The sequence below is a fragment of the Oratosquilla oratoria genome, chromosome 5 (genome assembly GCF_046742065.1).
Source record: "Oratosquilla oratoria isolate Oo_2021 chromosome 5, ASM4674206v1, whole genome shotgun sequence".
NCBI classification, from domain to species: Eukaryota; Metazoa; Arthropoda; class Malacostraca; order Stomatopoda; family Squillidae; genus Oratosquilla; species Oratosquilla oratoria.
The window spans coordinates 1170001-1182500 of NC_134781.1; positions in this window are offsets into that span (position 1 = coordinate 1170001).

The following is a 12500-nucleotide window of genomic DNA, read 5'->3' on the forward strand; positions in this document are numbered from 1 at the left end:
ATATACATACATGTATATATATATATATATATGTGTGTGTGTGTGTGTGTGTGTGTGTGTGTGTAAATATAAAATGACAAATACACAAACGAGCAATTAAGAAACAGGACAAATAGATACAGTGTGTCCTTATGGCTACACGCACACGTGTCTAAAATTAGCACTCATCCCTCACTTTCCTTAGAAAACAATCCAACTTCAGCATCACGTCAAGGGCCGCGTTCCTCCGTCGCCTTAACCTTATCTTCGCCCTCACTTCACTCCCGTCCTCTCCTTCCGATGTAGATCCTGCGTTCCCTCTGGTTCTACAATCCCTCCATCTCCCGCAAGACCTTCATGAAGTTTAACATCCACTTCGTGAGAACAAAGATCAACGGATGGCTCCTGCACCCCCTCGGCCTGCCAACGTCCAATAGTGACCCCACCTGTTTCGGCTGTCACCGTCTAGCCAACTGGCGATGGGTTTAGTCACAGCTAATCGTCTCCTGGAGGGTAGACGCCGCCTCATCCTCTTTGTGACCCCAATATCCTAATTTACCTCCAAGCCAGTCTCCTAATTTTCCTCTTTACCTTTTCCTCTCTCCCTCATTCGCCCCCAACACTCTCTTCTCCTGCTCCCCCTCCTCCGTCATTCTCCTTATGAACTCCATCTCCTAATCTACCCGAAACTCAGTCTCCTAACTTTCCTCTTTACCTGCCCTTCCTCCCTCATTCGCCCCCACACCTCCTCCTCCTCTACACCAGTAAACAGACCCTCTTATTCCCAGTTCGGTCGACCTGTAGACCCAGGGGCATACAAGTTTAATATTCCGGATTACAGGCAAGTAATATTTCAGGAATTATTCCAAAACTGCAACTCTGTTTCCCGCGCGTATACCTGTGTATGTATTAATGTGTGTGTGTGTGTGTGTGTGTGTGTGTGTGTGTGTGTGTGTGTGTGTGTGTGTGTGTGTGTGTGTGTGTGTGTGTGTGTGTGTGTGTGTGTGTGTGCAGGTTGTGCGTGTGGGTGAGTCGGTGTGTGTGTGTCTGTGGGCGTGTGTGTGTGTGTGTGTGTGAGTGAGTGAGTGTGAGAGAGAGAGAGAGAGAGAGAGAGAGAGAGAGAGAGAGAGAGAGAGAGAGAGAGAGAGAGAGAGAGAGAGAGAGAGAGAGAGAGAGAGAGAGAGAGAGAGAGAGAGAGAGAGAGAGAGAGAGAGAGAGAGATTGTAACTGTGACTGAGTGTGTACGCGTGTGTATGTATATGCATTTGCGCTGTGTGTATGTGTACGAAGCCGAGTAAGCTCTATTTCTTGACTGGCAATATGCAGTTAATCTAGAGGACAAAGAAGACAAAATGAGTAAATGATTCAGCCTCAATGTATGTATGTATGTATGTATGTATGTATTTATGTATGTTTACATGTATGTATGCATGTATATGTACTGTTATGTACGTGCTCATGTGCACTACCGTCTCTTTCTCTCCCTTACTCTTCTTTCTCTCTACGAGTGCTCGCTTAATGTATTTACTTTATCTTAATTGAAAAGTTCATCTAATCATCAGACATGCATCGAACACTCCATCGCAAGAACTCGTTTGTTCACTATATATCTAATCCAGTTCTTCCTCATCCTCACCTTTCATTCCCCCTCCCCTTCCTCTTTCTCTTCCCTTCCTCTCCTCTTCCTTCGTAATTTCTCTGACTCCCTCTAACACCTGCCAAGCGACAGAGATGAAATTAAATTAATTACGGCATAATCTAGTTCAGTGTGTGTGCGTGTGTGACGCAATCGGAGCCAAGCAGGTCTCATACCATCCTAGTTACGGGTTTGAGTCCCGCACTCCTCTCCGATTCCCAGCAGTGACTGTTACGTGGCCCACAAACCGAAGCATATAACAGGTTAAAAATTATTCCTTTGGCCGCAGCTACCCAGCGCCTCCTAGCGTAGGCTCCTCACTTTCTATATCCATGTAGTGAAAAACGGATACGCCATGATTTCAAAGAATATACAGAAAGATAAGATAAAAAAGCTTTGGAGAGGTAGGTTTAATAACATTCATTCCAGAATATTTCCAACTTCTTAGAACAGAAGATGCACATTACCAATGCATCCAGTAAGACACACGGAGGCAAGGCAGGAATTTCATCCAAAGCTGACTTAAGAAAGAGAAACCTGAAGTTGTATTACATATATCTGGAGGGAAACATTTCAACCGCGGGAACTGTCTTCTTGCGAATTGCAGACTGAATTGGCGGTCGTTTCCTCTGCGTGGGTTGACGGAAAGCAAGAAGTTATGGATTCCAGAAGCTCTCCAGAGGTTCTACGGAGGAACACTTTGGCCCAAAGACCCTGAGACCTCAGCAAAGCGCTCTTGGAAAGTGACCTTCGTTTATGCACTCCAGAAGCTCTCCCCGGAGGCACTCTTTGGCCCAAAGACCCTGAGAACTCAGCAAAACGCTCTTGGAAAGTGACCTTCGCCTATGCATGAGAGGCACTGGTGGAGGAGGAGAAGGAAGACGAAGAAGAAGAAGAAGAAGAGGAGGAAGAAGAGGAAGAAGAAGAGGAAGAAGAAGAGGAAGAGGAAGAAGAAGAAAAAAGAAAAGAAGAGGAAGAAGAAGAGGAAGAAGAAGAAGAAGAGGAAGAAGAAGAAGAAGAAGAAGAAGAAGAGAAAGAAGAAGAAGAAGAAGAAAAAAAAAAGAGGAAGAAGAAGAAGAGGAAGAAGAAGAAGAAGAAGAAGAAGGGGGGGGGGCGAGAGCCGGGTGCTTTGCCTAGGGACTTTGCAGACCCTAATTTAATTCCTTTCCTTCTGCCAGCAGACCTCGCGGCCTCAATCCTGGTGGACCCCAAAATACTCTTCAACAACACCCCAAGAAGAGAAGTGGAGACCCCGAAGGCTTTGTCGCCGAGGTCGTGAGAACAAGACGACTGCCTGATTGAACGAACGAACGAATGAATGGATGAATGGGTGGATAAATGAATGGATGGATGGATGAACGGCTGAGTGGAAGAATGTATGTATGTATGGATGAATGTGTACATGAATGAATGAACAAATGAATGAACGATCGAGTGAATAGATGAATGGGTGGATGAATGGATATATGAACAAACGAATGAATGAACGGGTGAATGGATGAACAAAATAATGAATGAATGTGCGAATAAATGAACGAATGACAAGACGAACTAATGAATAAATTGATGGATGGATGGATTGATGGATGCATTGATGGATGGATGGATGGATTGATGGATAGATGGATAAATGGATGGATAGATGGATGGATGGATGGATGGATTGATGGATAGATGGATAAATGGATGGATAGATGGATGGATGGATGGATGGATGAATAAACGAATGGATGGATGAATGTAAGAATAAATAAATGAACAAACGAACAAAAGAATGAATGAATGACTGAACGAATGAATAGCTGGAGTAATAGATACATGACTGAGTAAACGAATGGACAAATAAGGGAAATACGAATAGAGCGAACGAAAACTTCCGATCTGAGACTGACAAATACGGAACGTTATCAGTTCAGATAAAACTCTGAAAGGGATCATTTTTCCTTCACTTCCGGCTCACGTTTCGAGCTCTTCCGTCACCATGGTTACCCAATCAAGGATTAACATTAACCAATAAAGTCCCCAAAACAATGAAGATATCAGAAAGCCGTGAATACAATCCTTGTAACAAAGGAACATCTACAACGAGCAATCCAGTGTTTTCAATTATCAATGTCTATATCAAAGAATGATATACTGATGCCTATAACCACTGATTGATTGACTGATTATCTGATTGATTAATTAATTCAATTAATTTACAGACTGATTCACGGGTTGATTTATTGACTAGTTTACTGATTGATTCAATGTTTGACCGATTGATTGAATGACTGATTGATTGATTTACTGAGTGACCGATTGATTGAATGACTGATTGATTGATTCACTGATTTACCGATTGTTTGAATGACTGATTGATTGGTTCACTGACTAATTCATGAGTTGATTTATTGATTGACTGATTGATTGATTGACTTGTTCACTAACTGACCGATTGGTTGACGGATTGATTGTTTGATTCACTGAATGATTCATAGGTTGATTTATTGACTGATTCATTAATTGATTGATTCATTCATTAACTGACTGATTGGACGACTGATTGACGATTTACACAAAATTACTGAGGAACTACTGGCGATTGGATATGATTTTTTCACATTAGCCAATGCCATTTATACAAAAAGCTGAATATATATTACACGTACGACAACAGTCGAACATATCAACTAACCACACCATCATCTAATTGCTGTATACGTCGCTACAATTCATCACATACAATATCAGTTTAATTAGAGCTACCTATAATTACCGTCCAGTATGGAGAATTGACTATGTTCTATGCATTCAGGGATTTTTGTAATATTCCTACAGACCAGAGTCATTCAGCATTACTTTATGATTGGAGACAGATCGCAACTCTAAATAGAATGTTGGTCATTTTTAATTTCTATTCTTCCTCCGACTGCTGCGCTCCTTCAGTTTCTTTTCTGCCTCTATGACTCCACCTCTTATGTGTGATATTGTCCCCAAGGATAGAGAGACTGGGTATTATTGACATGTACGTATATATATATATATATATATATATATATATATACATATATATATACATATATATATAACATATATATATAACATATATATATATACATATATACATACATACACATATATATGTATATATATATATATATATATATACATACATATATATAATTACACACACGCACACACACACACACACATATATATATATATATATAGATATATATATATATATATGCGTGTGTGTGTATATATATATACATATATATATATATGCATATATATATATATGTATATATATATATATATATATATATATATATATATATATATATATATATAACTATATATATATTTTCACTGCTTATACAACTTTGTCAGACACCTTTTCATACACAAAAACCCATGGCCTATTCTTCAAATCCAAGTAGATCAAATGAAAAATAAAAAACACATACAAACACACGCACACGACTCGGTGGCTTGGTTGGTAGAGTCCCCGACTGTCTCTACAGCGGTTCGGGTTCGAATCCTGCCCAGGGCTGAAATAATTTCAGTATCGCTACGCTTTGAGTCGTTACTCCAACTCTCGTGGGCTAGGAGTTGGAGATGTGTGTGCGTGTAAGGTCACAGCAATACACATAGATCGGTCATACGAGCACTGAGCTCTCTTCCGGGAGGGAAATAGCTGGCGATCACGAGTCCAGCGATTGATCCAAAGACCAAGGTGAATACACTCACACGCACACACAATCATGCTCACAATTGCGCGAGCACGCTTGTGGCTACACATCAAGTACCATAATCTGCAAAATCCATTAATTAATGTTACTCGTGCCATTACCATGACTGTATTACTGTACACTCCATCACCATCATCACAACCGTGATCAAATGAACTGCCAACAAGAAAACAGTGACCGCTACACATGGCGCCACTCAATAAATCGATGAGGGCAAACGTCACAAAAGTGCAAGTGTGCGTCTGTGTTTGTTTACCTCTCTCCCTCTCTCCTGCTGTGTGTGTGTGTGTGTGTGTGTGTGTGTGTGTGTGTGTGTGTGTGTGTGTGTGTGTGTGTGTGTGTGTGTGTGTGTGTGTGTGTGTGTGTGTGTGTGTGTGTGTGTGTGTGTGTGTGTGTGTGTGTGTGTGTGTGTGTGTGTGTGTGTGTGTGTGTGTGTGTGTGTGTGTGTGTGTGTGTGTGTGTGTGTGTGTGTGTGTGTGTGTGTGTGTGTGTGTGTGTGTGTGTGTGTGTGTGCGTGCGTACGGGGTAAAGGGGTGTTGCCATGCAATCTTCCAGATGTATATCGAACTTAAACCCACCGTCTTTTGACATAAACGACTTGTCTACTAACTAGTAGTACCTCCAGCTGCCGCCACCACTACCACCAACAGCAACCACCACCATCACGAACACCATCTCCAACAGCAACCACCACCATCAGGAGCACCATCACCACCAACAACAATAACGAACACGAGCAACAACCTTCACTACCACCACCAACCACCACCACATCCACTACCAGCCATCACCACATTTACTACTATGCATGCCGCTACTCCTGCCTTCCTCCCTGGCAATCACTCCATCCCCGGCCCGAGTCTTATGAGCGAAGTCCTCCTCGTTCCTCTTGCCAATTACACTCTTTGCATTCCTTCGGGCTCCCATTCCAGCCTCTTCGCTTTAACAAGTCTTCTCGTCCCTTTATCAATATCACTTTGTTCCGTCAATGTAACCTTTCACTACTTTCATCTTCTCAATTCCCTTCGCTCTCTTTCCTGGGCTCTCTTTGTTCTCTCTTCCTTTCCCCCTTTCTTTTCTTCCCCCATTGTACTGTGCCTTTTGTTCCAATGCCAAGGCGTACCTTTCTATTTCTTCCTCTCTCATCTCTCCCTCCCTTTACTCTGTCTCCCCTACTCTCTCCCTCTCTAATCTGTTTTCACTCCCTTCTCCCCCTTCTCCACATCTCCCCTCTCTCTCCTCCTCCTCCGCCTCTCCCTCTTTCCCTCCTCTTCGTCTCTCCCTCCTCTCTTTCTTTATCCTATTCCGTCTCTCCCTCCTCTCCGTCTCTCCTTCTCTCCCTCTCTCCCTACTCCGGCTCTCCCTCCCCCCTCTCTCTCTCCTCCTAATCCGCCTCTCCCTCCTCTCCGTCTCTCCCTACTCTGGCAATCCCTCCTCTCTCTCTCTCTCTCTATCTATCTATCTATCTATCTCTACTCCCTCCTCCCTCTCACTCACTCACCTCTTATCATACAATCATACTTATCCCTCCTCTTCTTCCTCATCCCATTCCTCTTTCTCCTACCCCTCGATGTCCCCTTCCTCTTCCTCCACATCTAACTTATCCCTCCTCATCCCTTTCCTCTTTCTCCTACCCTTCATTGTCTCCTACCCCTCGATGTCCTCTTCCTCTTCCTCCACCTCTAATTTTTCCCTCCTCATCCCCTTCCTCTTTTTCCTTTTCATTCTCCCCTGCCTCCTACTTTCCCGTTACATTCTAATTTATTCCTCTTCCTCCACCTCTTTCTTTTTCCTCCTCATCTTCTTCTTTCTCCACTTCCCCCCTCTTTCCCTACCTTCTCCTCTTCCTCCTCCTCCTCTTCTTCTTTCTCCTCCTCCCCCTCTAATTTCCTCCACGCCCAACCCCAATGGAACGACAACGTTTAATATATCGGTCACTTTCCTCTCGTTCTCTTCCTCATCCTTCTTAATTGCTTGCTTTGCATTTCCCTTCGACCTTGCTATCCTCAAGAGCCAAACTTCTCAACTTCTGGTTCCCCTACGACCTCTTTTCTCTTCCATTCCCTCCCTCACGTCCTTCATATCCTCCTCCTCCTCCTCTGTCTCTGGCCTTCCTCTCTTCAAAACTTTCCTGTAGCCCGTTCATCTCTATTCTTTTGCACGCTCCTTTACCTCCTTCGTCCTCTCTACATTGTAAAAAGCAGCTCCTACTTCATCTTCCTTCCCAATCCTTCCATTTATCTTCCACCGCAGCTCCTCCTCCTCCTCCTCTTCCTCCTCTTTTTTATATTTCCTCTAGATTCTCTAGATGTCTAAGAGGAGAAGGAGAAAGAGGAGTAGGAGGAAGATGAGGAGGAAGAATAAAAAGAGGAGGAAAAGGAGAAGGAAAATGAGGACGAAAAGGAAGAGCAGGAGGAGGAAGAAAAGGAGGAGGAAGGGGAGCAGGAAGATGAGGAAAAGTAGGCGGAGGAAAAATAGGAGCAAAAGGAGAGTAGAGAGTAGAGGATGAGGAAGAGAAGAAAAAGGAGGAGCAAGAAGAGGACGGTGAGAAAATGGTGGAGAACGAGGAGGAGGAGGACCAGGAGGAGGACGAGAAAGAGGAGGAGAATAAGAAAGCGGAGGAGGACGAGAAACAGGAGGAGGACGAGAAAGAGGAGAAGGACGAGAAAGCGGAGGAGGGCGAGAAAGAGGAGGAGGAGAATGAGAAGGAGGAAGCGGAAGAAAAGGAGTATGAAGCGGAGGGTGTGTATGTGTGTGAGCATATGTTCGGTCACGCAAAAGTGTGGTCCGGCAAACAGAATGCCCAGACCCGCCCCGTCCCCGTTCCTAATGGCCTATAAACCAGCCCCACCTCCCTCCTACCACAACCTTCCTCTCCTCCCCCCCCCTCCTTCATTGTCCCGCCGTCGCCGGCATTATATCCTCGTTGTCCTTCCATCACCAGTTTCATTCTATTTGTTTTCCTTCTTTCATTCTCACCATCTCCTCTGCTTCCTATGCTATCATCCTCCCTGCCTCTGCTTCCTAACCTATCATCCTCCCTGCCTCTGCTTCCTACACTATCATCCTCCCTACCTCTGCTTCCTATGCTATCATCCTCCCTGCTTCTTCTTTCTATGCTATTATCCTCACTGCCTCTGCTTCCTATGCTATCATCCTCCCTACTTCTGCTTCATATGCTATCATCCTCCCTGCCTCTCCTTTCTATACTATCATCGTCCCTGCCTCTGCTTCCCATACAATCATCCTGTCTAATATCTGCTTCCTATGCTATTATCCTGCCTCCTCTCTGCTTCCTATTCTATCATCCTCCCTACCTCTGCTTCCTATGCTATCATCCTCCCCATCTCTGTTCCTATGCAATCATCCTCCCTACCTGTGCTTCCTATACTACCATCCTCCCTGTCTTTGCTTCCTATGCTTCCTCCAATTTGCGCTCAAGTTCCCTCGCCGGCTGCCCCAATCCTTACAAACTCGTATACTCACCATAAATGGAAAACAATGGAAGAGTAAACATGCAGGAGAGCATCATTTTGATCCATTATGAGGCAATTCCAGCCATTCTGTGCCCTGGTATTATTATCCCCGTTATCCACTCCTCTCTTGTTCTTTCAATATCCATTCCTACCTCTTCTCTCTCTCTCTCTCTCTCTCTCTCTCTCTCTCTCTCTCTCTCTCTCTCTATCTATCTATTTATCTACCTATCTATCTCGGTCTCCCCTCCCTCTCTCTCTCTCTCTCTCTCTCTCTCTCTCTCTCTCTCTTCTTCTTTTTTTTTTTATTTATTTATTTTTTTTTTTTTTTGAGGGGGACCCATCAATCACTCGAAGAGCTTCAACACCAACTTCGACAAGAAACAACTCCGTCGAAGGTCACAAAACTTCTTCGGGAAATATCCAATTCTGAATCGGCCCCCGGCTTATCCCAGATTTTACCTTTTCTTCTTCAAGGTTCGACTGTCATCTTCTCCTATCTCGACTCCCCACAGGCTCAATTCCTTTTCGTATGTTACTCTGTTTTACGTAGCGCTGGGCAGCTCATTTCAGTCTAAAGTCAGTCAAAGACGAAAAAGGCTCTCGTCTTATCTTTATTTTTATTTTCTTATCTATGCATATCAGCAGATTTTTGTTTCATTATCTCCGCATCCCAACCCTCTATTCACCAAATTCACCTCTAACTCCTCTGTACTCATCTCACTCAGTCTCTTACTCATCCTATCACTTAAACAAACCCACAAGTTCCAGATGCACCACTACCACCACCAATTCCTCCACCACCAAAAGATATCTACCACCAAGACAAACCCACAATTTCCATGACGTGTCAGCATCACCATCGCAACCCCCACCGCCACCACAACATTATGTGGTATAAACCTTTTCAGAAAAAGAAGAGAGCCACATGAACTACGGCTCTGGGTGTCCACAATACACATAAGTAATTGGTTCCTGTGAGACTCGAGTCTTCTTCGAGTACACGTTTATTTCCGAGACATCCTCGTATGCAGATCTTATGTACTCAGTGTTTCATATGCATAGCGGTGTCATGATTAGACTTTGTGTTCCCCCACGGAGAGAGTGACAAGGAGGGGTACATCAGGGCCACCGAGAAAGATACATCCCCGGTCGGGTAATAACAAGCTAAACACAAAACCCTAAAAGCTTGTATTCAGTATAGGAAAAATACCTTGTGCTGAAAGTGAAAGGATGTATATTATATACACACACACACACACACACACACACATGCACACACGCACTACGCGCGCACACGTTTATACACACCAATATAAATACGTATGGGCATATTGATATACATACATATACATTCAATATCTAAGTATATAAATACTTAATGTAATCATACAAATAAAAACACGCACATTTATAACAAGGTGCATATACACTAGTTTAAACACTCGCAAATATGTATACATACATACACACACACACACACGCATAATATATATATATATATGTATATATATATATATTGTATATATATATATATACATATATATATAAATATATATATATATATATAAATATATATATTCCGTATTTGTAAAAAAAATAATAATAATAAAAAAAATAATCTTAGTCCTACGACACAGGCAGACTATATACAACGTGGCCAAGGTGAACGTTTTCCCAGGTGTCGTGAAGCAGATTTGCGGAAGGTCAATAAATTCAAGTCGCACAGACATTCCGGCGGGGGGGGGAGGTAGGGGAAGCGCCCCCCACCCCCGTAGGAGGCACACCTGGAGAAGGCCCCGGTTCGTGTCCCAGTGTCTCTCCAACTCTCCCTGCCTACTGGACAAACGTGATAGCTTCCTGCTCAGTCCTCTGGTGTGCCATAAAGAAGACAGGGGGACAGGGAAGAGAGGGAAGAAAAAGAAGTGGGAACAGAGGAAAAGAGGGTAGAGAGAGAAAGAGAGAAAGAGAGAAAGAGAGAAAGAGAGAGAGAGAGAAATAAAAAGAAAATGAAAAAGAGAAAGAAAAGAATGGAGAGTGAAAGAGAACACACGCAATACAGGTTTTACAGTCTACGGAAAACATTCATCGCATTTCATTTTCACCAACCCACTTGAATGCTGTCTTTCCAGCACGACAATCTACTCATATGATTCAATTTCATTCATTTGAAAGATACTCAATTATGAAAAGTAGTTTAGGTAAACAAAATAACTCGTTTATCGTCGTATATAACCATCATATATTCTTCTTGTTTAGGACAGACAAATTTACTGAAATGGAACGACGGTGTCTGTGAAAAGAAGTTTAGAATATTTTCTTGCGTTGTAATTGTATGTATATGTGGCTTATACGGACACATTCATTTGAACGTTTTGACTAAGGCTTAAGTCTTTTTTACGCATCATAGCTACCATGAGGTGATTCTATTTACTTAAGAGAATATTTCTCCTTTCCCTAAAGGCGTTAACACACTAGGCTAGTTTTTCTCCAACTTCCAATTAATCGGCGGTACTACCCATCTGCAGCACTTTTTCTCGACGTAAAATAGCTATGGTAAACTGTTTTGTTTTCTCGGCAATTTACATAGCATGTCAATTGATACGCAGGAAGAAAATTATTTTCCTCCAGCATATCAGATTCCTTCCCGAGAGGTGCGGGCCGCCGCAAATCTGCTCCAACAGTCGGAGGAAAAATAGTGATGACACCTTTAATAAAGGGATGGGGATGAGACCTACATGCTTCCGATGACGCCACCAAAGTACTACCACACCGCTGGATCTTTTTCTTCTTTTTTTCTTTTTCTCAAAGTGTATTGCCTGTTTCCATAGCATTCTTGGAAATAAAGAGGTTAAGCGACGAAGTGTTAATACAATGCCCTACATTAAGCGGACTCACTAAGCCACGCTTTATTGTCATCCTCCCTCATGCCTCCTCAGCTCTAAATGACCTTGTTTCACTTGAGCTAAATGACGGATGCATTTACTCTATACTACAGTTAATTCATTGATGGAGTCGAGAAATGCCAACGAAAAGCGGCTCTATTCCCTATCTCATCATACACAGCCGGCATTCCAATATCCAAAACAGACAAGATGAAATGTGGATGAAATGTCGATCTCTCCACAATGTGTATGGATATGTACGGATTTCATATGTTTAGCTTCTGTTTGTAATTAAATGGCCCAGAACGAATAATAGTATATTTGAATGAAAGACATTTCCAGACAACCAATATATATATTATACTATAAATCACTTTATACATATACACTATTTTATACACACATACACATACATTCACACACACACATAAACGCACACACACGCATATTATATATATATATATATATATATATATATACATATATATATACATATGTATATACATATATATATATATATATATATATATATATATATATAGATGTGTGTGTGTGTGTGTGTGTGTGTGTGTGTGTGTGCCTACACACACACACAAATATATATATATATATATATATATATATATATATATATATATATATATATATTATATATATATATATATATATATATAAGCAAAATTACCCGCGCGTTGCTGCGGGCAAATGATGATCATTTTAATTTTTATAGAATTTGTGTAGAAAAGATATACGTATCAATGTAACTCAACGGAAAAGGTAACACAAATAA